Source organism: Mustelus asterias, chromosome 4 (genome assembly GCF_964213995.1).
Source record: "Mustelus asterias chromosome 4, sMusAst1.hap1.1, whole genome shotgun sequence".
NCBI classification, from domain to species: Eukaryota; Metazoa; Chordata; class Chondrichthyes; order Carcharhiniformes; family Triakidae; genus Mustelus; species Mustelus asterias.
In genome coordinates, this window is record NC_135804.1 from 27,296,197 (window position 1) to 27,323,001 (window position 26,805).

General features: G+C 42.2%; 1 protein-coding gene and 1 non-coding gene across 3 annotated transcripts in view; one reads left to right on the forward strand and one right to left on the reverse strand.

Moving 5' to 3' along the window:
• ankrd11 (ankyrin repeat domain 11) overlaps window positions 1-20,456 on the reverse strand; it is a 200,689-nt gene extending 180,233 nt beyond the window's left edge. The window contains exon 1 of one of the 2 annotated variants that reach the window (XM_078210718.1): window positions 20,253-20,456. The gene's annotated coding sequence lies outside the window, so the exon portion shown is untranslated. The remainder of the gene's footprint in view (window positions 1-20,252) is intronic. The other variant, XM_078210719.1, reaches the window with a different exon arrangement.
• A 5,745-nt stretch (window positions 20,457-26,201) lies between these two features.
• On the forward strand, window positions 26,202-26,274 carry trnat-ugu (transfer RNA threonine (anticodon UGU)). Its single transcript has one exon. It is a non-coding gene; the product is annotated as a tRNA-Thr (tRNA).
• The last annotated feature ends 531 nt before the right edge of the window (window positions 26,275-26,805 follow it).

Consider the following 26,805-nt stretch of genomic DNA (forward strand, 5'->3'; position numbering starts at 1 on the left):
TTGGACTGCAGACCAATAAGTAATCTTATCTGGTGGGGTCACCTGGAGTATAAGATGAAGTTTAATTGATGGACATAACACCTGATCGATGGGAGATGTGAGGACACCATCAAGGGCTACGTAAACAACCTGAATATTGCAGAGTCTGCGTAGCCTGGTGGCCCCTGTGAGAAGAACTGATAAGAGCCGAGGTTTGTTTTGGGAAAGATTGTGTATCAGGCTTCCAGAGACTGGAATGAAGCCAGAAATACAGCTTAAAGAGACACTGCTTCACAAACTCAGCACTGCAGCCAGAGTGGAATAATCATCCACGGTCAATGGGAGGAAGGATTGTCTGTCCATCTTCTTTTCTTCAATTATAAACTCTTTTCAATAAAGTTATCTTTCTTCCTTTTCATATATATATAATATATAATCTCTCTGTATCTTATATACATCAATTATAATTGTCATATTATTATTAGAAGCATTGTTCAATATTCAATAAAATGGTTGTTTTAGCAACACTTGTCATAGTCACTCATTCCTGTTCGGTCCAGAGTACAGCTTCAAATCTAAATGAGACTCTGACTTTAACTTTTATTTGGCCAAGTTTCATGATCAGATATTCTGCATGCAGAGTTTTCTTTCTTTTTGGATGCTTGCAGGAGTGTGTGCTGCATTTGCATCAATAGCTTGTTGGACATTTTAACATTAAAACTTTTGTTAATTCCTGCATCTGTGATCCGAGTGAGTGTTAGCAATAGGGGGGGGGAGAGGAGGAGAGAATGTGTACAGCACAAGACAGTTCAATATGATAGGAACTATGTAGCAATGCAAGTGTAAAACATTCTTCTAAACTCACTTTTTAAAGAGGAGACAATATTTCAATAAAAACTTGAGAAACTTCACCTCATCTTTCAGCAAGATACTTTATAAACTTCCAACAACACTTGTGCTCAACAATTTTATATCTTCAAGCATGGCTCTCAATTCTTTTGGTTAAGTGGCACTGTTAATGTTGTTGTTATTGCCACTTACAAGTCCTCTGAACTTATCCCTTACTTCTTTAGTTGCCCACCCACATTGGCCTCATATCATCCTCTGTGTTGTCATTTAATCACACTCACTTTCCACCCCACCTTTTAATTCTTTCCTAGTCTCTATTCCCCATTTCAATACTTGCTTACAAACTGTTACATCTCTAGCTTTTTCCAGTTCTGTCAAAAAGGTCACTGACTTGAAAGGTTATCTTGCTTTCTGACTCCACAGATGCTGTCTGACCTGTTGGGTATTTCAAACATTTTCTGAGTTTACCTCTGTAACATCAATCAGTTACACAGGCTACAAAAAGCTGGTGAGGCCTAGCATGAAGAATTAAGGAACATGCTCCAACCCAGCATGAAATTTGCATTGGTGTTGGTAAAGATAGCCAATGGGTAATGGATGCATTACTTGAAGGATCTACACTGCCACATTTTAAATAAGCAATTTCCTTGGCAGCTATTGGGACCTCCTGGAAGACTATCTGGAAATGCACAAATGTATTCTTCCTTTGAGATCGTCTGGGCATCCCTGGAGTCATCGAGAACGAGCACAGACTTAATTGCTGTTTTGAAGGCATTATAAATCCTTTAAGAACACAAAATATCAAAAAAATCTGATCAGTTGTATAACTTTTGCACCATTCCAAATTGATAGCATGGCACATACGTCCCACATTCTATCATGTAGTTTTGTTTAAATTATACGCTGAGTCATTAAACAAACTAGTAGATTCAAAACAGTAATAGTGGGAGTGTGACTTGTGTTATGGACCAAAGAATGTATTCAAACACATGTTCACTGCACTGTGCTCCCACACAGAAAGCCTCTTGGTGCAGGCTTTTCACAAACTGTCTCCAAACATATACCCACTCACAGGCACATGTCAGTTTATTCATTGACAGATCACTTTCATCATGTACGAGCTGTGGAACTCCCATTTCAAATCTTCAATTTTTTTAATTCTATCTCGCTTCTGAAAATAAGTCTATTGTCATGCCAGAATAAAACATCAACCTTGATTTAAATCCTCAGTAGTAAGAAGTCAAAAACAATTTAGGTCTGCAAATGGTAGCAAGTGACTGTCCACATATTGTGCACAGGTTGATTGCACAATGTTCAACACCATTCGCGACTCCACAGATACTGAAGCAGTCAATGTTCAAATGCAACAAGATCTAGACAATATCCAGGCTTGGGCTGATGAATGGCAAGTAACACTCGCACCACAAAAATGCCAAGCAATGACCATCACCAATAAGAGAAACTCTAACCACCACCCCTTGACATTCAATGATGTTACTATCACTAAATCCCCCACTGTCAACATCCTTGGGGTTTTCATCGACCAGAAACTCAATTGGACTCACCACATAAACACAGTGGCTACAAGGGCAGGTCAGAGGCTAGGAATACTGTGGCGAGTAACTCACCTCCTGACTCCCCAAAGCCTATCCACCATCTACAAGGCACAGGTCAGGAGTGTGATGGAATACTCCCCACTTGCTTGGATGGGTGCAGCTCCAACAACACTCAAGAAGCATCAACATACATCCACTCCCTCCACCACCAACGCTCAGAGATGCACTGCAACAATTCAAAGATCCTTAGACAGCACCTTCCAAACCTACGGCCACTTCCATCTGGAAGGACATGGGCAGCAGATATATGGGAACACCACCACCTGCAAGTTTCCCTCCAAGGCACTCATCATCCTGACTTGGAAATACATCGCCACTCCTTCGCAGACGCTGGGTCAAAATCCTGGAATTCCCTCTCTAACGGCATTGTGGGTCAACCCACAGCGCGTGGACTGCAGCAATTCAAGGAGCAGCTCATCGCCACCTTCTCAAGAATGGGCAAATAATTGCTGGCCAGCCAGTAACACCCATGTCCCACGCATGAATAAAAAAGGTGGCAATGCTCATCCCTTACAGCCTGTCCACCTGGCTGTCCTTGCTCCACCAAATGTAGCAGTGGAAGTGTAAAAATCAGAGTCACATCCTGGTTGCTCCCTTATCACTCTAACAACACTTCCTCTTTCAGCAACTTACAGGATGTCAACTCTCCCTTTAAGCTTTCATTCTTTAATCATCCTCTAATTTCTTGGCGAGTTTCTCCAAGTTATAACCCACTCACTTACTGCACTGAATGATTCCATAACCTGTGACTTTAATTGCCATCTTATCTCACCACACCCTCTTTCCTCCAATGTAACTATGTCCTAACAGCCCAAAACACCCTCAATTCCTTCAAATATGGCCATCCTACTGACCTCGGCACCATATTTGCTGCACTATTGCTATATTCTTGATCACTTGCATCCCGCATCACTGTCATATTCCCTTCCAAACCCACTATCTTCTGCATCCAAACACTGAACTAAAAGATCTCCCCTCAAGTCATTTACAATTGCAGAACTCCAAACTTTGGCCTTCCATTCACCATCATCATTTACCTTGTTGCTGTAGTCAGTTATTCCTTCATCTCCATTTTCTGTTTTGAGAAAAAATGTTAATACTTTCTTCTCCCAACCTTACCTTTCCCACAACATCAATCTCATCCACTCCCAAAGGGTTGACTCAATTATGTCCAGTACATAACTGGCCTAATCATCCATCACTAGATCTGGCCAGATCTAGTGATGGATGACTAGGCCGGTTATATACACAAACACAAGGGTCATTCTGGTCTGGCAAAACCACCCACTATCCCATCAGTCATCCCAGCAGAGCAAGATTAAGCCTTGGCTTCTTTACTTCACAAATTGATTTTAACCCTTCTCTTGTATCCCTTCTACCCTCATTTCCAACAAAAAGTATGAGAAAGACTTGGATTTCTTTCCTTTTGGGATCGAGACCAGCTGCATCATCGTACTTCCCCTGCCCTTCAAGCCAAATGTTTCCCATGTTCTACCCTGTCCCACACTGGGATCCTACATCCTCCCCTGGTTTTGCTCCAAGTTCATCTTGTCCACAAGATCCACCTCTGGCTCCCTTGCTCAATCACAGGCTGCTGACCATGTAAATTTCCTACTTGTTCTTTATGCTCAGACAGTTCTTTCTGATCTAGTTTTCCCTCCTTTTTAAAACCATGTCAACACCTCTCAAAAAACTCCATACTCCATATATGTTGTCAGATCTCAACATCCTTAAGGTAGTGAACATGTCGCTTCCCATATCCATGTTTGTTGTTCACACAACTCCATGCCTGAACTTCTATAATCAGGTTTACTTCCTGGTCATGGCACCCAATGTCAGTGGGGGGGTCACAGATTACATCTGTGACAGTGAACATGGTTCATGTGAATGTTCCTTCAAATGTAACAATCTACATCAACAGGGACAAAATAGAAAGGGTTCAGAGCTTCAAGTTTTTAGGTGTCCAGATCACCAACAACCTGTCTTTGTCCCCCCCATGCCAACACTATAGTTAAGAAAGCCCATCAACTCCTCTACTTTCTCAGAAGACAGGAGGAAATTTGGCATGTCAGCTACGACTGTCACCAACTTTTACAGATGCACCATAGAAAGCATTCTTTCTGGTTGTATCACAGCTTGGTATGGCTCCTGCTCTGCCCAAGCCCGCAAGGAACTACAAAAGGTCGTGAATGTAGCCCAATCCATCACACGAACCAGCCTCCCATTCGTTGACTCTGTCCACGCTTCCCGCTGCCTCGGCAAAGCAGCCATCATAATTAAGGACCCCACGCACCCCGGACATTCTCTCTTCCACCTTCTTCCGACAGGAAAAAGATACAAACGTCTGAGGTCACGTACCAACCGACTCAAGAACAGCTTCTTTCCTGCTGCTGTCAGACTTTTGAATGGACTTACCTCGCATTAAATTGATCTTTCCCTACACCCTAGCTATGACTGTAACGCTACATTCTGCACTCTCATTTCCTTTTCTATGAACAGCATGCTTTGTCTATATAGCACGCAAGAAACAATACTTTTCACTATGTTAATACATGTGACAATAAATCAAATCAAAATATTTTCATCAGTCGATCAAGTGATTGCTCTGAGACAGCAGATTGCAAAAGTTGAAAATTTGGTACTGCTGGCACTCTTTGGTATGTAGTACTGGGTGGCCAGCAACTAGCTGAAATTTAGTTTAATTTACTAAATTTAACTTGAGAATTTTTAAAACTTTAACAGAAACTAGTAAGCGCTGGCAATTAACTATTAATCTTTTCAGCTCTAAATCCAAGCTCTGCAGTTCTGCTACATCCAGTTGTGAATGATGGTGGACAATTAAACAACTAACTGGAGGAGACTCCACAAATATACCCATTCGCATTAATGGGAGAGCCCAGCAAGTCAGTGCAAAAAACAAGGCTGAAGCATTTGCAACCACCTTCAGCCAGAAGTGCCATGTGGATGCTCCATCTCAGCCACATCCTGCAGTCCCCAGAATCACATATGTCACTCTTCAGTCAATTTGATTCACTCAATGTGATATCAAGAAATGATTGAAGGCACCAGATAGTGTAAAAGCCAGGGGCCCTGACAATATTCAGGCAATAGTACTGAAGACTTGTGCTCTAGAACATCTGCACCCCAAGCCCAATACAGTCACAGCACTAGAAACTACCAAATATGGAAAAATGCCCAGTCCTGTCTTGTCCACATAAAAGCAGGACAAATCCAATCTGACAAATTACTGCCCAGTCTACCCTCAAAGATATGGGAGGCATAATCAGCAGCTCTTGCCAATAACTTATTAATTACGCTCAGTTTGAGTTCCACCAGAGCCACTCAATTCCTGAGCTCATCACAGCCTCGCTTCACCTCAGTTTAAACACGGGCAAAGAGCTGAACTCCAGAAGTGAGATAAGAGTGACTGCCCTCAACATCAAAACAAGATTTGACTGAGGGTGGCATCAAGGAACCCTGGCAAAGGTGAAGTCAAGGGGAATCAGGGCGAAAACTCTCCACTGATTAGTCATATCAAGTACAAAGGATGATGGGTGTGGTTGTTGGAGATCAATTTCAGTCCCAGGACATCACTGCAGGATAGTGTGCTCGGCCCAACTACCTTCAGCTGCTTAATCATGACCTTCCCTCCAACATATGGTCAGAAGTGGGGGTTGTTAATAGGAACTAAGCCGGTTGGTGGAGTTGGTGTGATTCAAGAAAACGTACAAAAGTAGAAAGTGTCTGTTGAAGCAGTGGTTACGAAAATGCTGCACCATAAACAGAAAAAAAGTTGGGAATTTTGAGCAAATGGGAATTCAGAGAAAGTAAACAAGTGTTGCTTTTTGTCTTCAATGTTTGCAGCTATTTGTGCAGATTTGACACTTTCTTGCCCAGCGCTTTAATGCAAGCTCCTGTGTAGAGAAAAAAACATTTTAAAACAAAAAAAAATAGATGAATAGAGGTTAGATAGGACACAGCAGGACTTTGTGTGCAACAAGAATGCTCCAAGCTAGCATATCTGCATTGTCTGTGTTGAATCTCTCCGCCTCTGAGCTAGAATGTGAATTGGAGACCGATAAAATACAGGAGAGATAGAAAAGAGGAGTGTTGGGACCGCAATTGTTTACGATTAACATAGTTTGGAGTTGGGGACCAAGTGTAGTGTGTCAAAATTCGCAGATGACACTAAGATGAGTGGCAGAACAAAGTGTGCAGAGGACGCTGAAAGTCTGCAAAGGGATATAGATAGTCTAAGTGAGTGGGCGAGGGTCTGGCAGTTGGAGTACAATGTTGGTAAATGTGAGGTCATCCATTTTGGTAGGAACAACAGCAAAATGGACTATTATTTAAATGGTAAAAAATTGCAGCATGCAGGTGAGCAGAGGGACCTCGGATCCTTGTGCAAGAATCACAAGGAGTTGGTTTGCAGGTGCAGCAGGTAATTAAGGTGGCAAATAGAATTTTGTCCTTCATTGCTAGAGGGATAGAACACAGAACATAGATTACAGCACAGTACAGGCCCTTCGGCCCTCGATGTTGTGCCGACCAGTGAAACCAATCTAAAGCCCATCTAACCTACACTATTCCAATATCATCCATATGTTTAGCCAATGACCATTTAAATGCCCTTAAATGTTGGCGAGTCCACTACTGCTGCAGGCAGGGCATTCCACGCCCTTACTACTCTCTGAGTGAAGAACCTACCTCTGACATCTGTCCTACATCTATCACCCCTCAATTTGAAGCTATGTCCCCTCGTGCTAGCTATCACCATCCGAGGAAAAAGGCTATCTCACAGAACAAGGATAAAGTCCCCCTTGTTCTCACATTTTATCCAACCAGCCTCTGCATGCAAAGCATAATCCTCCACCATTTTCGCCAACTCTAGCATGATGCCACCACTAAACACATCTTCCCTTCACTGCCTCTGTCAGCATTCCGCAGAGACTATTCCCTCCAGGATAATCAAGCACACTCCTACACTCCAACACATCTCCTATCATCCATGGTACCTTCCCATGCAATCACAGAAGGTGTAACACCTGCCCCATTACCTCTTCCATGCTTATCATCCAAGGTGCAAAACATTCATTCCAGGTTAAGCAACGTTTCACTTGCACCTCTTTCAATTTGGTCTATTGCATTCGCTGCTCCCAATGTGGTCTCCTCTATATCTCCACATCATGACTACCATCGACACCACAAACTGCCAGCTCCAAGTGGAGAGGATCTCCAAGAAGATCACGCATATTGACACAGACATCAAATTTCTACAAAGACTCGCATTCCATCCATTATTTTGTAAATTGAGTTTGTGTCTTTATATGCCCTTTGTGAAGTGAAATCCCACTCACTTGACGAAGGAGCAGCAAGCGCTCCGAAAGCAAGTGGCTTTTGCTACCATATAAACCTCTTGGACTTTAACCTGGTGTTGTGAGACTTCTTACTGTGTTTACTCCAGTCCAACGCCGGCATCTCCACATCATCTCCTTTATATTACCAGACTGGGTGATCGCTTTGCTGAGCACCTTCGGTCTGTGCACAATCCGGACCTTGACCTTCCTGTTGCTTACCATTTTAACACACGATCCTGCTCCCATGCCCACATGTAAACCCTTGGCCTGCTGCAATGTTCCCTTGAAACTCAACACAAACTGGAGGAACAGTACCTCATCTTCCGGCTAAACACATTACAGCCTTCTGGTCTCAACATCGAATTCAACAACTTCAGATGATTAGCTCTACCACACCTCGACCCCTTTGTTTTAATTTTATTTCATTTTAAACTGTTCTCTACCTTTTATTTCTTTATTGCCTTGCTTTATTTTTCTTCTCCCGCCCCCCCCCCCACTCTTTCCCCTATTTCATCTCCCCTTTTGCTTCCCTTTTCCCCATCTTACCTCTCTCCCACTCATCTCCCCCCTCTCCCCACATCTTCATCTGTCACAGCTTACCCTCTGATTTCAGCTTCTCTGCTATTTGGCCATTCACACATTCTATTCTCTCTATGGACTGCCATAGGCAGCCTTTCTCTTGTTTTTGTGACTATGACTCATCTTTCATTCCCTCATCCTATTGTATCAATATCTCCCACTTTATGCCTTTTAGTTTTGACAAAGGGTCATCTGGACTCGAAACATGAGCTCTTTTTTCTCCTTACAGATGCTGCCAGACCTGCTGAGATTTTCCAGCACTCTCTTTTGGTTTGAAAGCAGTGTGCTTGATTGGCACATAACTCATTAGCCTAAACAATGACACCTCTTCACCACTAGTGTAATGTGTACTATTTGGAGAACCCGCCACAGTAACTCACCAAGGTTCCTTCGGAAACACCTGCCAAACCAGTGATTTCTACCTTCCAAAAGGGCAGCAACTGCCTGGCAACGCCATCCCCTCCAAGTTCCGCTTCAAGTCGCATATCATCCTGATATTTACATAGATTATATAGCACAGAAACAGGCCAACCAGCCAGACTAGTCTTCGCTGGTGTTTATGCTTCACATAAATTTTCTCCTATTCCATCCGTCTCACCTCTGCCTTTCAGTATAGGCTCCTATTTCTTATTTTGTCCTCGTATCCATCAAAGTTGTTTGCCTCAACCTTTGGTGCCAAGTTCCACAGTCACTGAGTGAAGAGATTCCTTTTCATTTTCTCATCAGGTTTGTTCGTATCAATTTTGAATTTACAGTTCCTAGTTTTAGATTCTAACACAAGTGGAAATATTCTATCCATATCAAACACTGTTCAAACCATTCATAATTTAAAAAGATTTCCAAGTGTTTGGTTTCCCAAAATAAAAACTGAATTTGTTTGATACTTCTATACAGCAGTAACCTCTGTTCTGGTAGCATCCATGTATTTTATTTCCTTGCATTTTCTCCAGCGTACCTATTCTCTTTCTATAAAGAGACCACAACTATGCACAGTACTTGAAACGCAACCTTACCAAGTTTCACATGAAATAAAATAAGGTTTCTAGATCGTATGGTTATGTTGACTGCTATACTGTTTTAAAATATTGTCCACCTGTATCTCTATCTCTCTGCTCTTCTACCAAAGCAGTTCCTTATTTTCTAAAAGTACAAGTGATACTTCCAATTTTTCTACCAATATTTATCTTCTTGCATTAATCTGTATAAAGGCGCAATTCCTACTTAACTACCAAGCCTACAAATTTTCCAATGCCTTCTCCAATTGTGTTTCATTCTTCATCAGTAAATTATAAGAATAGTTACTTGTTCCCGAAGCCCAAATCATTGTGAATTACAAATAACATAATTCTAGTGGCAGACTACTGTTGCTTTCCAATCAGAATAGCTACTCTTTACCCCATACTCTATTCTGTATGTTTTCATATGCCCTCAATGAATTCCTGTGCCCGCTTTAGCCAGCCTACCATGTGGTACCTTATTGAAAGACAATCAAAAATTGAAGTGTACCGCAACTAGCACACTAAATACGTATAGTCTTTCCACTACCTTTTTAGCCGATTAGTTAAACATTGCAGATGCCCACAAAATATTTTCTGTCAAATTGGCATACTCAACTAATTCCACCATCTATCCACCCGCCATGCTATCCTATGCCATTCCACCCTCCTCCATGCCTATGCCACACCTATGCCCACCATCTCATTCCATTCTTCATGTTACCCCTCCACTGCCATCCTCTCCCTCCACTCCTCTGGCACAATTCAGTTGCTTCCCATGATGCCCTCCCCTCCTATGTCTACCATATCCCATGCCATTCCATCCTTCCCATGCCACTCACAAATCACATGTCGTCTTTATTAGGATTTCTAATAAAGGGTCTATCAAAACTTCTCACTCTGGAAAAAGCTAATCAAGTTGTCCATGTGTAAAAACAGGGTTATAAATGTAAATGGAAGTTTTGTCAGGAGTTGGCCTTTATGTTTATAGTATTTGGGACATTTTTTTCTCCAAAGTTAAAAATGGAATTTTACATCAGATGGGGCTCGATATTATTTAAGGATTAGAAACTTACTTTCCCTGAAATCTGACCATTATAATTTCAAGATAAAAGGAAACTGCTTCCTAACAAGTAAAGAGGATGCTTAGCAGAGCACATGTCTGCCATGCTGCATTAATTACAATTAGGCAGCCCTTACTTGAGGCTGTTCCCTGCCTAGTGATGCTCTGTAACGACATGGCTGAAAACAAAAAAGTTCATTAAGAGCTTCCATCTCACTGAGGATACTTCAGGCCAATACACATCCAACAACCTGTTCCGAAAACTCTGCTCAGCTTTTGACAGCTGAGAAATTCCACCACAGGAGCTCAGACAATCCATAACATTCTGAAGCAATTTAAAATGTTCTTTAAAAATCCCAACATGCTAAGCAGAAGCCAATTTACCTCATCTCCCAACATTAGAACACTAGATCTTATAAAATAATTCCAGGATCTAGACAGGTTCAGATTTTCACCAATAAATAATTTATTTCTTGAGCCATACCCTGTGTACCAGGTTTTGATGAAGTCTGACCATTAGAGATATATTGTTTACAAACAGACAAAACAGGCTGACAAAAGAGAGATGAAAATGTTACCCTGAGGCAACTACCAATCCTGTTCCATTACAAAATCCTTGTTTAGGATTCAAGTTGCATAACAACATTGCAAGAGCTCCTGAATCTAAACATGCCAATTTGAGTTAGACTATGTAGACTGTTGCCATGTTCTTCTTCTATCATTTGAATGCTGATATATTCTTTTACATCATCTGACCACTTTTCTAAAACCTTTTATTCAAATCTAATGAATCTTAGCTTTTAGCATAAATAATAGCTTTTGAATACACCAATGCTTTCTCGAAACAGAGAATCAACACAATTTGAATCCTTGGACAATTAATCCCCAGATACTTCAATTAAATCTCTCAATTTTCCATCCTTTAGAACCAACCCCAAATTGTGCCCCAGCAATCTCCCATCAAACATTCATTGTTGTCAAAAAAAATTTACTATCGTGTGCTAAGGACCACCTCCTCCCCGAACAACCATAAACAGTAGACCTTACACCAGATGTCTTGCATACGATGAATCCAAAAAAGTTGTTACTCAGTCCATTCCGTATCAGAATGTTACAATAAAGTTTTAAAACTTCTAATTAACCATTGTACAAGTGTGTTAGTACTGCCCAGAGACATGCTTAAAATAACCAATCAAAACAATCCAGATGTACAAAAAACAGTGCGTTATTACTACTTCAAGTTTTCTATCTCTAGATGCTCTTCCATCACTGTTTACAGCATAGATTTCAACATCTTTCCTACTTTGAACATACATCTTCAACATCACAATCAAAATTTTTGGAACTCGCTACCTATGGTGGAAATACCTTCAACACAGGTCACAAGATGGCATTAACAGCAACTGAAAAGGGGCAATAAATCCTGAGAATGATAGCTACAATCGATAAATATTTTTTTGAATTGTTTTCTCAAATTAAAGAAAAAATGTCCCTCATTTGAAGAAATTAAGGTTGGAAGTAATTGAATGGGTATTGAAGAAATTCATAGAATTGACCATTCTCAAGTACATTAGATACGTCACCCCTGCCCCAAGGCAGCCTGTCATCTCAAAATGCAGGTTTGCGCTATGGGAATCAACTGTGTAAAGCCCCACCCTGACATGGCAGTCTCTGCCACATTGGCAGTGGAAGATGATGTTGGGCTGAGAAAGTGCATGATTCATTGGCCTGTTTGCTCTGGACCCATTTAAAAAAACAGCCCCTAGAGGTAACGGACCAGTCAGCAACTGTCTCCCACGTCTGTCAATGTTCATCTTCATCTCTCATTTGCAAATGTCCTTGCAGCTAAGGTATGGATACCCAGGTCGTGACCCAGTAGCTAGTTCAATGTATAGAAAGTCTTTGAGCTGTCATCTATCCGATAAACAGGGGCAAGCCCATGCAGACACTATTGGCTTCGCAAGGAGCAAATGATGAAATTAGCACCCACTTAGGACCTTGAGTTGCTGCCGGTTTCCTGCACAGACATGCAAAGGATACATCTGAGACAGCAAAGAGGGAAACATTCAGCTTTCCTCCTGATTTGCACATGTTGCCCTGATCTCACCACTGTAGAAATGTGTGCTGAGAACACAGGCTAGTAGACTCACAATTTGGTGCTCTCCATCAGATCGATGTTGTTCTGCACACTGATACTCAGATTGGGCAAAACAGCTGCAGTGTTTGCAATGGGATTTAATTTCAGCATCAATGAAACCCAATGCTGATAGGCGGTATGGCAACATCATGCACCATGACACATGCCTGCCTGATCCTGGTGATCAAACCAAACTTCAGGCATGAAAGGGCAAGTTCATTCGCCACTGACAGTGTTCTTCAGAATGGAATGCAAGTGCTGCATTCTCAATATAAAACAATTGTTTGATGAGGTTTTGTTGCACTTGTCTAGGAACTCAGGCAAGCAAGGTTGAACAGCTGCCAGTTTTGATAAGTAAACACACTCAGTAGATGATTTGAAGGCACATAGCAAAGAGAATATTGCAGAGAGTCAGTGCCAGAACACAGCCCTGTTTGACCCTACTGCAGATCTGAGTGCCAACGCTGCCCAGTCGTAGCTGACCTTACTCATCATTTTGTCATGGAAAGGGATCACATTGAGCAGCTTCGGCAAGCAGCCAATTTTTTGAGCAGCTTAAATAGTCTGCCTCTGCTCATAAGGTTGAATGCCACGGATGAGATCAATGAAGGCAAAATATAGTGATCTTCTTCATTCATGGTATTTCTTATGATCTTCTCAGTCCAGCAGCTGCACATCAACTATAGATATTTCACTGAAACCACAATGGGACTGAGTAGAAGCATTCAGCCAGGATCTGCAGTCTGACAAGGGCAACCCAAGCAAATACTTTTCCAATGAGGCTCAGCAAGGAGGTGCCTCAATAACATAACATTGAAAATGTCAATGAAATCTTAAACATCCATAGTCCTCAAAAAACAAACAAATGTAATGACTTAAAATTGTTTTGAGGATTATACTAGCTCCCATTTCCAAGTTTTAGATGAATTATGTGCCTTAAATTGACACCATTACTGAGCTAAATTACAAACAGGCAAGTTTTTTTTTTTACATAGAGGGTGGTGGGAACTCGCTGCCGGGGGACGTAGTGGAAGCAGATACGATAGTGACTTTTAAACGGTGTCCTGAATAGGATGGGAATAGAGGGATATGGTCCCAGGAAGGGTAGGGGGTTTTAGTTCAGTCGGGCAGCATGGTCGGTGCAGGCTTGGAGGGCCGAAGGGCCAGTTCCTGTGCAGTAATTTTCTTTGTTCTTTGTTCCCCCATCTAGTGCCAATTATCTATAAAAGTTTAATTTTCAGGCGATCGGTAGTATTCATCTTTCTAGGGTCACTGTATTGCATGTGGCCTAAGTAGACTCTCACTGGCTTACTGCTTGCCTGAAACGTGATCCAATTTCCCAGGCAGATAATTTTTGACAGCTCCTCGAAACGTCTGCCATTTCAGCGGACCAACGAGAGATGAAAGGTGATATCAGTCTGCTAAGGAACAGATTATTTCCTTTGTAATGCAGGCTAATTTTCACTCCTGCTTTTAAAGATATTAAGTCATTGTCAGGGTACAATTCAACAAGCGTTGGTTGCTCTCCAGAGGCTCAGCAGAGTGATTATTAATTTGTGTCTCGATAGTATCGGCAGGCAGTGTGACTTTAGAACATCACGGTGAAGCACAATCCAGTCCTCGCCGTACAGGCTCTAATATAAACAGTAGCACCCCAAGAGTACCTTTTTTAAAATTAAGTTACAGAATGTGGGTGGCCCTGGCTAGGCCAGCATTTATCACACATCCTTAGTTGCCCTTGAGAAGGTCGTGGTGAACTGCCTTTTTGAACCACTGCGATTCATCCACCCTGTGGATGTAAGTACACCCACAGTGCTGTTAAGGCAGGGAGTACCAGGATTTTGACCCAACAAGAGTGAAGAACAGTGATATATTTCCAAGTCAGGATGGTGAGTGACTTGGAGGGGAACCTCCATGTGATGGTGTTCCCAGGTATCTGCGCCCCCTGCCCTCCAAGATCGTAACAGTTGTGCTTTTGGAAGGTGCTGTCAAAGGAGCCTTGGTCAATTGCTGCAGTTCATATTGTTGATGGTACAGACTGCAAAGAGACTTACAAAGGATAAAGGCAGTGTCAGTAATCCTAGTACTAGACAGGTCAGGCAAAAGCAGGGCAGAGAGCAAGGGAAGTCCAGATTAAACTGCATTTATTTCAATGCAAGAGGCCTGACAGGCAAGGCAGATGAACTCAGGGCATTGAAGGGTACATGGGGCTGGGAGACATTATAGCTATTACTGAAACATAGCTAAGGGAGGGACAGGACTGGCAGCTCAATGTTCCAGGGTACAGATGCTATAGGAAAGATAGAACAGGAGGCAAGAGAGGAGGGGGAGTTGCATTTTTGATTAGGGAAAACATCACAGCAGTAGAGGGGGTATTTCTGAGGGTCACCCACTGAACTACATGGGTAGAACGGAGAAATAAGAAGGGGGAGATCACTTTGAAAGGATTGTACTATAGGCCCCCTGATAATCAGTGGGAAATTGAGGAGCAAATATGTAAGGAGATTACAGACATCTCCAAGAAAAATAGGGTGGTAATAGTAGGGGACTTTAACGTTCCCAACATTGACTGGGACAGCCATAGTATCAGGAGCTTGGACAGAGAGAAATTTGTTGACTGTATTCAGGAGGAATTTCTCATTCAGTATGTGGATGGTCCGACTATAGAGGGGGCAAAACTCGACCTCCTCTTGGGAAATGGTGTTAATGAGGGATCACTGAGAACAGAGACCATAATTCCATTAGTTTTAAGATAGCTATGGAGAATGATAGGTCTGGCCAATTTTGATGGTATTAGACAGAAACTTTCAAAAGTTGATTGGGTGAGCCTGCTGGCAGGCAAAGGGATGGCTGGTAAGTGGGAGGCTTTCAAAAGTATGTTAACAGGGTTCAGGGTAAGCATATTCCTTTTAGAATGATAGGCAAGGTTGGTAGAAGTAGGGAACCCTGGATGACTAGGGATATTGAGCCCCTGTCAAGGAGGAGGCATATGACATGCATGGCAGTTGAGATCAAATGGATCCCTTGAAGAGTATAGACGATATAGGAGTAGAGTTGAGAGAGAAATTAGGAGGACAAAAAGGGGGCATGAGAATGCTTTGGCAGATAAGGCACAGGAAAATCCAAAGAGCTTTTACAAATACATAAAAGGCAAAAGAGTATCTAGGGAGAGAGCAGGGCCTCTTAAGAATCAACAAGGTCATTTATGTGTGGATCCACAAGAGATGGGCGAGATCCTAAATGAATTTTTCTCATCAGTATTTACTGTTGAGAAAGACATGGATGTTAGGGAACTTGGGGAAATAAATAATGTATTGAGGAGTGTACATGTTACAGAGGAGGTGCTAGAAGTCTTAAAGTGCATCAAGAGTAGATAAATCCCCGGGTCCTGATGAAGTGTATCCCAGGCCGTTGTGGGAGTTCTTGGGATGAAATTACAAGTCCCCTAGCAGAGATATTTGAAGCATCAACGGCCTCAAGTGAGTTGCCTGAATATTGGCGGGTAGCAAACATTGTGCCTTTAAGAAGGGCTGCAGGGAAAAGCCTGGGAACTACAGGCCAGTAAGCCTAACATCTGTAGTGGGTAAGTTGTTAGAAGCTACTCAGAGACAGAATCTACAGGCGTTAGAGAGGCAAGGACAGTCAGCATGCCTTTGTGAGTGGAAAATCATGTCTCACGAGTTTTTTGAAGGGGTAACCAAGAAGGTAGACGAGGGCAGTGCAGTTGATGTTGTCTACATGGACTAGCAAGACCTTTGACAACGTACCGCATGTTAAGTTGTTGCACAAGGTTAAATCTCATGGGATCCAGGCTGAGGTAGTCAATTGGTTACAAAATTGGCTTGATGACAGAAGACAGGGTAGTTGTAGAGGGTTGTTTTTCAAACTGGAGGCCTGTGACCAGCGGTGTGCCTCAGGGATTGGTGCTAGGTCCGTTGTTATTTGTCAGTTATATTAATGATTTGGATGAGAATTTAGGAGGCATGGTTAGTAAGTTTGCAGATGACACCAAGATTGGTGGCATAGTGGACAGTGAAGAAGGTTATCTCGGATTGCAATGGGATCTTGATCGATTGGGCCAATGGGCTGATGAATGGCAGATGGCATTTAATTTCGATAAATGCGAGGTGATGCATTTTGGTAGATCGAACCAGGGCAGGACTTACTCAGCTAATGGTAGCACGCTGGGGAGAGTTATAGAACAAAGAGATCTCGGGGTACAGGTTCATAGCTCCTTGAAAGTGGAGTCACAGGTGGACAGAGTGGTGAAGAAGGCATTCAGCATGCTTGGTTACAATCGATCAGAACATTGAATACAGGAGTTGGGACATCTTGTTGAAGTTGTACAAGACATTGGTACGGCCACCATTGGAGTACTGTGTACAGTTCTGGTCACCCTATTATAGAAAGGATATTATTAAACTAGAAAGAGTGCAGAAAAGATTTACTAGGATGCTACCGGGACTTGATAGTTTGAGTTATAAGGAAAGGATAGACTGGGACTTTCTTCCCCTGGCTTAGGGGTGACCTTATAGAGGTCTATAAAATAATGAGGGGCATAGACAAGGTAGATAGTCAACATCTTGTCCCAAAGATAGGGAGTCTAAAACTAGAGGGCATAGGTTTATGGTGAGGGGGGTGCAGGGAGAGGGGATACAAAAGGATCCAGAGGTGCAATTTTTTGGGTGGTCAGTGTCTGGAATGAGCTGCCAGAGGTAGTAGTAGAGGCGGGTACAATTTTGTCTTTTAAAAAACATTTGCTGCTGCTGGTCAGTAGTGGAGGGAATGAATGTTTGTGGAAGAGGTACTGATCAAGCAGACTTGTGTCTTCTTGAGCATTGTTGAAGCTGCACTCATTTAGGCAAGCGGGGAGTATTCCATCACACTCCTGACTTGTGCCTCGTAGATTGGGGATAGATTTCTGGGAAATCAGAAGCTGAATTACTGGCCACAGGATTCCTAGTCTCTGGCCTGATCTTGTAGCCAAAGTATTCATATTTTTAAAAATTCATTTACAGGATGAGTGCAGCTGGCTAGACCACCATTTAATGCCTATCGCTAGTTGCCCTTGAGGTGGTGGTGAGCCGCCCTCTTGAAACGCTGCAGTCCCTGAGATGCAGGTAGACCACAGTCCAGTTCAGTTTCTGGTCAGTGGGAACATCTAGGATGTTGACAGTGGGGGATTCAGTGATGGTAATGCCACTGAACATCAAACATGATGGTTAAATTCTCTTGTTGGAGATGGCCATTGTCTGGCACTTATCTGACACAAATATTACTTGCCACTTGTCATCCCAAACCTGGATATTGTCCAGGTCTTTCTGCATTTGGACATGGACTGCTTTGGTATCTGCGAACATTGTGCAGTCAGTGAACATCCCCACTTCTGACCTTATAAAGGAAGGAAGGTCATTGATGAAGCAGCTGAAGATGGTTGGGCCTAGGACACTACCCAGAGGAACTCCTGCAGTGATGTCCTGGGTTTGAGATGATTAACCTCCAACCGCCACAACCATCATTTTTGTGCCAGGTACGACTCCAACCAGCTGAGGGTTTCCCACTGACTACAGATTTGCTGAGCTCATTGATGCCACACTGAAATGCTGCCTTGTATGCAAGGGCAGTCACTCTCATCTCACCTGAGCTGAGATCAGCCATTTAAGTACAGGCCACAGATCAATTGCAAAGTTATTCTGGTCAGCATGACTCTGTAGAAATTGGCAAAGAAATCAGAGTGGCAAACAGATCATTTCCATAAAGCTCCCCAAGATGTCATAATGCATAAAGGCATCAACCAGTGCACTACTAAGTCATAAGCCCAACTTCCATATACTGCAATCTGCGTTGAGCTAGCTGATCACAGAGGGGTGAAGAGCATTAGCGATAACAAAGGTGCCCTTGATTAGAAGTGGTGGAGGAAAACAGATCAATCCAGAATTGATACTGGCAACTGCAATCTACTGACCTCTTGGATGCAAAAAGACATTGTTACACTTGGAAGAACAGGTTTGGATTAGAATCACTTATCAGTCACTGTCTGCCATGACAAAAGGAAGAAATTGTTGATATGAAAAAGGACAGTATTCAAAACTTGCTTTGAATCACTTATGGGTAAAAACACTGCTTATTAATATACCAAGACATAAGCAATGGAAAGCCCCAAGTTCTCACATCTGTAATGAGTTACCAACTGCAACTTTATAAAAGGTGGTTTGAGAGATATACAAAACCAATGTCCCATTCCTGACCACTGTCCATAACTGCTGGAAAGACAAGTGAAACCAGAAAAAACTCTGCTAAAATTAATCTTCTTACACAACTTTCCATGCTCATTGTGAAAAATGAGCACTTAGAAATACAAAATGCCAAGTTTTTAGGTGGATCATTCTCCTGAGGAACCTCATCAGGCATTACCAAATTTAGGAAAGGGAAAAAACTGGGATAGGGATGGTGAAGTGTAAAAGGGGGTAAGAGCAGCTGACTGATGATAATTTAGATAATACTACCCTCAAAACTAAAAAAATCAAGTCACATAGCTATATTTCAAACGATAGCAGAAATCATTTATTCACTTGTGGATTAAATCATGTATTTCATTATCTTTATTTCTGAGGATCTCGAACACAAAATATCATCCACACATTCAATAAATGCAGTACCTCCTAATCAGGGCAGCACGGTGGCACAGTGGTTAACACTGCTGCCTCACAGCGCCAGAGACCTGGGTTCAATTCCCAGCTTGGGTCACTGTCTGTGTGCAGTTTGCACCTTTTCCCGATGTTTGCGTGGATTTCCTCCGGGTGTTCAAGTTTCCTCCCACAGTCCAAACATGTGTGGGTTAGGTTGATTGGCCATAGAAAATTGCCCCTTCGTGTCAGAATAAATGGAGTTTTGGAGGTAGGGCCTGGTTGGGATTATGGTCGGTGCAGACACGATGGGCCAAATGGCCTCCTTCTGCACCACCTCCAACAAGAGAACACTTCTATGATTAATCAGAACATAATTTCTCAACCATTCAGCCTTCTCCCAGCACTGCAAATTCCTCCTCTTAAAATGCAGGAAGACTGCTTTTTCTTTCAAATTAGAAAACGATACCACGTTGACATATTTTATTATATTGCTCAGAAGAAAACTAGGCAAATTAACGCGATGTTTATATTTGCACTTTCGGTACGAGGAAGGTGAAAGTAGCAGCGAATCAACATTTATTTACAAACAACGAACCATAATCCAGATTGACCGAATTAAGACAATAAAATGCTTTCTATAAACCGTCGGGGCAAGTGTGCCTCGCATACATTACAAACGTTTCGCTCGTCTCCAACAAAACATAATTCCAGAGCAACAAAACACAATTCCAGAGCAACAAACTCTGGATTGACACCTGAACGACATTGCAGAAACAAAGTAACGCAAATGATCGGGGGGAAAAAACGCAATCGATGACATGCTTCGCGTGGCTGCGAGTGGTTTTAGTAAATATCAGCAAACTAGTGAACACATGTGTGGGAGGAGGGGGGTGGGAAAAAAAGAACTGCTGGGGAAACATGGATCAGGGCTGTGAGCACAGGAATGCAAACATGCACACGTTTCCAACACAAAGTCACTGTACTACAACGGTGAATGTAAATTATTTCGGGCTCCTCTCACTTTGCCGCAGTCCTTCCTTTCACTTACCGCTCCAGTGTGTGTGTGTGTGTAGTTGGGGGGGGGGGGGAAGCGAGGGGGAGGCCCCACCGTCCTCACGCCAGTCCCAGGCTGCCTTCTCCCATTCACAGTCCCACTCCGGGGCCCAGCCGAGTGTTTTCAGCCTTCAACCCGATCTTCGGCCGAGATTTTAAATTTTCCTGGGTTTTGGGGCTTTATATCTGCCCCCCCCCCCCTCCTCCTCCCCCCCCCCCACCCGCCCACCCCCCCGAAAACCAGCCACCTTCCCTCACACCCACCCACCCCCCCCCCCCTCGCCCTCACCCTCTCCCGTTCAACCTCCTTCGGAACAAATAAAAACCGATCATAAGAACAAAGTCAAAGGCACGTCCCCACGGATTGGGAGTTGAAGAGCGAGCGCTTCCTCTCCGGCACCGCCACGAGGAGGAGTAAATACGGAGGAGGACCGAGAGAGGGGGTTTGGGGGGGAGGGGGGGTGAAACAAAACGGCCGTTTTAATTTTAAGGGAAATAATTTCGGAACATCAGAGGAGGAGAGAAAAAAAAACCGTTTCCAAACGGCCTTTGACTTTCCGCGGGCCTGACTAAAACGGCGCCTGCTATTGGTCCTCCGCCGGTCACGTGGCAGCCCAACCGGCGGCCGCTGTAACGAAGCTCCCGATTGGTCCCACCGCCCACCGGAAGCTGCTCGCGCTCCCCTCGCGGCCGGGGGGGGGGGGGAACCGTTAAACCCGTTCCAAAATTCAAACCTACCAAACCAAACCGAACCGCCGCTCTCCCTTCCTCCACCACCCCCGGGAATTAAATATCATAAACATCTCCATTTGCGCACGTTGACCTCTGGCCTCGCGCATCCTGAGGTCGGTTGAGTCATGTGACTGGCAGTGTTGTGGTTCTCTGCTCTGGAGTTCATGTCCTCCAGCTTCACTGCCTTTGGCCTTTCGTTATTCCCAACTTCACTGCTTCTTTCCTGAAAATATTCCCAACTTCACTGCTTCTTTCCTTAAAATATTCCCAACTTCACTGCTTCTTTCCATAAAATATTCCCAACTTCACTGCTTCTTTCCTGAAAATATTCCCAACTTCACTGCTTCTTTCCTTAAAATATTCCCAACTTCACTGCTTCTTAAAATATTCCCAACTTCACTGCTTCTTAAAATATTCCCAATTTCACTACCTTTGGCCTTTCCTTATTCCCAACTTCACTGCCTTTGGTCCTAAGTTATTCCCAACTTCACTGCTTCTGGCCTTTGGTTTTTCCCAACTTCACGGGTTCAATTCCAGCCTTGGGTCACTGTGTGGAGTTTGCACATTCTCCCTGTGTCTGGGTTTCCCCTGGGTGCTCCAGTTGCCTCCTGCAGTCCAAAGATGTGCAGTTAGGGTAATTGGCCATGCTAAATCACACCTTAGTATCAGGGAAATTAGCAGGGTAAATATGTGGGGTTTACGGGGATAAGCCTGGGTGGGATTGTCAGTGCCGACTTGATGGGCCAAAGGGCCTCTTTCTGCACTGTAGGGATTCTATGATTCACTGCGTCTGGCGTTTAGTTATTCCCATCTTCACTGCTTTTGACCTTTGGTTATTCCCAACATCACTGCCTCTGGCCTTTAGTTATTTAGGATGTGGAGGTCATCCACCAGGTACACGGTACATACTCTTGCAACTCGGCCAACGTTGTCTACCTGATACGCTGCAGGAAAGGATGTCCCGAGCCATGGTACATTGGGGAAACCATGCGGACGCTGCGACAACGGATGAATGAACACCGCTCAACAATCACCAGGCAAGACTGTTCTCTTCCTGTGGGGGAGCACTTCAGCAGTCACGGGCATTCGGCCTCTGATCTTCGGGTAAGCGTTCTCCAAGGCGGCCTTCACGACACACAACAGCGCAGAGTCGCTGAGCAGAAACTGATAGCCAAGTTCCGCACACACGAGGACGGCCTCAACCGGGATATTGGGTTCATGTCACACTATCTGTAATCCCCACAGCTTGCCTGGACTTGCAGAATTTCACTGGCTGTACTGTCTGGAGACAATACACATCTCTTTAACCTGTCTTAATGCTCTCTCCACTCACATTGTACCTTTAAGACTTGATTAGCTGTAAGTATTCGCATTCCAACCATTATTCTGTAAATTGAGTTTGTGTCTTTATATGCCCTGTTTGTGAACAGAATTCCCACTCACCTGAAGAAGGAGCTTAAGGCTCCGAAAGCTTGTGTGGCTTTTGCTACCAAATAAACCTGTTGGACTTTAACCTGGTGTTGTTAAACTTCTTACTGTCTTTAGTTATTTACACAGGGGAGGTTTTTGTGCCAATTTGTCAATAGTTTCTGAATTTGCTCTGTTGAAGTTAATTTATAACTTATACAGGTATGAATTGGACAAAGGCAAAACAAAATCAGAAATGTTGTAAAAACTCAGCAGGTCTGACAGCATCTGTGGAGAGAGAATAGAGCCAACGTTTCAAGTCTGGATAACCCTTAGTCATTGGACGTAGTTTCTTTGGAAATACTTTAATCTAACACTCCAAACTCACCCTCAAACTGATTTATACAATACTTTTAAACAAATTGTCAACAGTTTCTGAAGCTGCTCTGTTGGGTTCAAGTGGAAATTCCTTTATAACTTGTACAGATATGAATTGGACATAGTTTCTTCGGAAATACTTTAATCTAACACTCCAAACTCACCCTTAAACTGATTTATCAGATATCTTTAAACAATGGGATTTTGAAAGAAAAACGTGTTTGATATAGTTAAGGGTGTGTCTCAGAAAAGTAAGAAAATAGTCATCTCTTCAGCGTGGAGGCTTTGCTCCCTGGACATGCAGCCGCAGGAAGTTGAAATCCGAGAAACAATCGGGAAGTGAAAGGAGAATTGTGGAACAAAGCAAAAAAAACTTGCAGTAAATACTACTTCTCACAATAGTTCAAGATGAAAATTATATCATAGATTGCAAAGGAATTAATTCTTAATGTTAACCAACCACCAGTAACTTTAGCTAACAGTTGCAATCTTTCCAAATCAGCTGCTGATCTTAATGTTGTCAAGGGAACTGACGGGAGAGAGAGAGACAATACCCTCCAGAGCCATTGTTACATTTTCTCATTTTGTAAAACATTCCCTTTTAAGATGTGGGCAACACATGCCAATGGAAAATTACAACAATATTAATTGCCCATTTCTACTTATCCTGACGGTATTAAGAGTCATACAACAAAGTAGATCTGCAATCAAATGGCAATCAGAGAAGATTCAAGATGTTAAGTCCTCTTCACTGAAGTAAATTGGGTCTTTAATAACAGTAAAGTTGTATTTGTGGTTACTTTCTGGTGCTAGTCCTCTTAATTAGTCAAATTTTATATGTAATGTTTAATCTCAACATCTGGGTTGTTTGTGGAATGCCATAATCATTTGGCTATTATTCCCATTAAATAATACAGCCTCCAAAATCTCACAACCAACATCATGACTAAAGATGCCTGTTTTTTCTATGATGAGAGAGGAGACATAATAGAGTGGAAAAACTAGTCTGAAAGTAGTAATTTTTCCTATGCAGAATATGTTTTAAACATAGTGGCCCAAAAAGAAAAGTAATTCATCCTGAAGACAACCCCACTTGCTTCTTTAATGGAATAAAAATATAGCTTGTATTTGGTAGTTGCATTTCACCTTGCTCCCATGGAACTGTAATATCCAGAATGTTCTGTCACATCCCATGGCACATGATAACCATCAAAAATGGTTAAATAATTGACAGAGCCCAGCAATGGAAAAAAACTTAAAAATCAAGATGCTTTAATTATTTCAGCAGAATATTTGCTGAGAAATATTCAATTCTATATTTAAAACAATATTAGAAATTCCAATCCATGCATCCAGTTTATCTAAACAGAAGAAGTGAGCTATTGTGCTGCAAGAATAGCTAAATAGAGTCATTATGACACAGAGGCAACAGAAAAACAAGATCTCTGGATATATAATATATAACCAAGATTTCCTCATAATCACATGCATCTGGGCAGGAATCATCTGACAAAATGGTGATTGAACAGCAAATTAGCATTGAGCCGCAGACTAAAGGAATTCAGTGTGAGGATTGATGCACTGTTTGCAGATAAAATATACAGAGATGACTCATGGTCGGCCATAAAATTTTTATTTGACATTCAATTGACCTGCGACAAGTACTTCACAAGAGAACCTGCTGACAATCTTGCTCTAACTGTGGAACAGAACTTAAATTTATTCAGTATACCTTCCTAACTAACGGGGCAAAGTATTATTAGAGTGCCTGGAGTCATTTTTTTAATGGCATAGCAATTCAGTACTAATTTATTTTATGCTGTGGAAATAAGAGTTGTCTGAACAAATTATAAATTTTGTAAAAAAAAGTTTTTATATTATATTTTCTACTCATTCACAAGATCTGAGTGTTACTAACAAGGCCAGCAATTATTTATTTTTAAAATTTATTCATGGGACATGGGCATCGCTGGCTGGCCATCATTTATTGCCCATCCATAGTTGCTCTTGGAGGGCAGTTGAGAGTCAACCACATTGCTGTGACTCTGGAGTCACATGTAGGCCAGACCAGGTAAGGACAACAGATTTCCTTTCCTAAAAGACATTAGTGAACCAGATGGGTTTTTCTAACAATTGTTTCATAGTCATCAGTAGATTATTAATTCCAGATTTTTTTTTTTATTGAATTCAAATTTCATCACCTGCCATGGCAGGATTTGAACCCTTGTCCCCAGAATATTAGCCGAGTTTCTGGATTAATAGTCTAATGATACTATCACTAGACCATCACGTCCCCATAATTATTGCTTATTCCTAACTGCCCTTGATGTGGTGGTGAGTTGTTTTTATGAATACAACTGAATTGGCTATTTTAGAGTGCAGTGAGGAGTCAATGTTGCTGGAGTTATATATTGGTTAAACCAGGTATGAACAGCAGATTTTCTTTCCTGAAGGATATTAATGAACTATGTAGGTTTTTGCAATAATTTAGTAGTTACATTATTGGTATTAACTTTTAATTACAGATTTATATCATGAGCTGAATTTAAATTTACCAGCCACTCTGGTAGGATTTGAGTTTATTCTTGGATTAGTGGTACAATAAAATAGAAAATATTAGTGAAGCCAAATGTAGGCCCCTTACAATCCAAAACAGGAGAATTTATAATAGAGAACAAGGAAATGGCACAGCAATTAAACAACTACTTTAGTTCTATCTTCATGGAGGAAAACACAAATAACTTCCCAGAAATCAATGAGAAGGAGGAATTGAGGGAAATCAGTATTACTAGAAAAACAGTGTTGGAGAAATTAATGGTGCTGAAAGCTGATGAATCCCCAGGGCCTGAAAGTCTACATCAATACTGAAAGGCCTGGATAGAGTGGATGTGGGGAAGATGTTTCCATCAGTAGGAGAGACTGGGATCCAAGGGCACAGCCTCAAAATAAAGAACCGGGGTGAGGAGGAATTTCTTCAGCCAGAAGGTGGTGAATCTCTAGAATTAATTGCAGCAGAAGGCTCTGGAGGCCAGGTAATTGAGCGTATTTAAGGCAGAGATAGATAGATTCTTGATTGGTAAGGGGATCAAAAGTTATGGGGAAAGGGCAGGAGAGTCGGGTTGGGAAACTTATCAGCCATGATTGAATGGCAGACCAGACTCAATGGGCCAAATGACCTAATTCTGCTCCTATATCTTATGGTCATCCCAGGGTACTAAAGGAGGTGGCCATGGAAATAGTGGATGTGTTGGTTATTGTCTTCCAAAATTCTGTGGATGCTGGAACAATCCTGGATTGGAGGGTGGCAAATGTAACCCCACTATTTCAAAAAAAGAAAGAAGGGAGAAAATAAGGAATGACAGACCAGTTAGCCTAACATCAATAGTAAGGAAAAGCTAGAGTCTATTACAAAAGATGCCATAATGGTGGTTCTATAGCTCAGGGGTTTGAGCACTGGTTTTGTAAACCAGTGGTCGTGAGTTCAAATCTCACTGGGGCCTGCTCTGGATTTATGGTGCAAGGTAACTTGTTGTGAACTGTCCCCAATATACCCTCTAATTCTATCTTTTATTCTCATTCTGTGCTTTTAAAATTGTACTCTAACTCTTTTAAACTCTCTAAAAATGTTCTCTGATCTTTCTCCACAACCTAGCTGTGACTGTAACACTATATTCTGCCCCCTATTCTTTCCTTCTCCCCTATGTACTCTATGAACAGTATGCTTTGTCTATATAGTGTGCAAGAAATAATACTTTTCACTGTATACCAATACATGTGAAAATAAGTCAAATCAAACAGGGCACTTAGAAAGTATCAAAAGGATTAGTCAAAATCAACATGTGTTTATGAAAGGGAATCCCTGTTTGACAAACCGACTGGAGTTTTTTGATGATGTAACAAGTAAAATAGATAAGGGTGAACCAGTGGATGTGATGTATTTGGATTTTCAGAAAGCTTTTGATAAATTCCCACAGAAGAGGCTAGTGTGTAAAATTAAAGTACAGTGGAGCCCTGATTTTACGCGCCCCAAT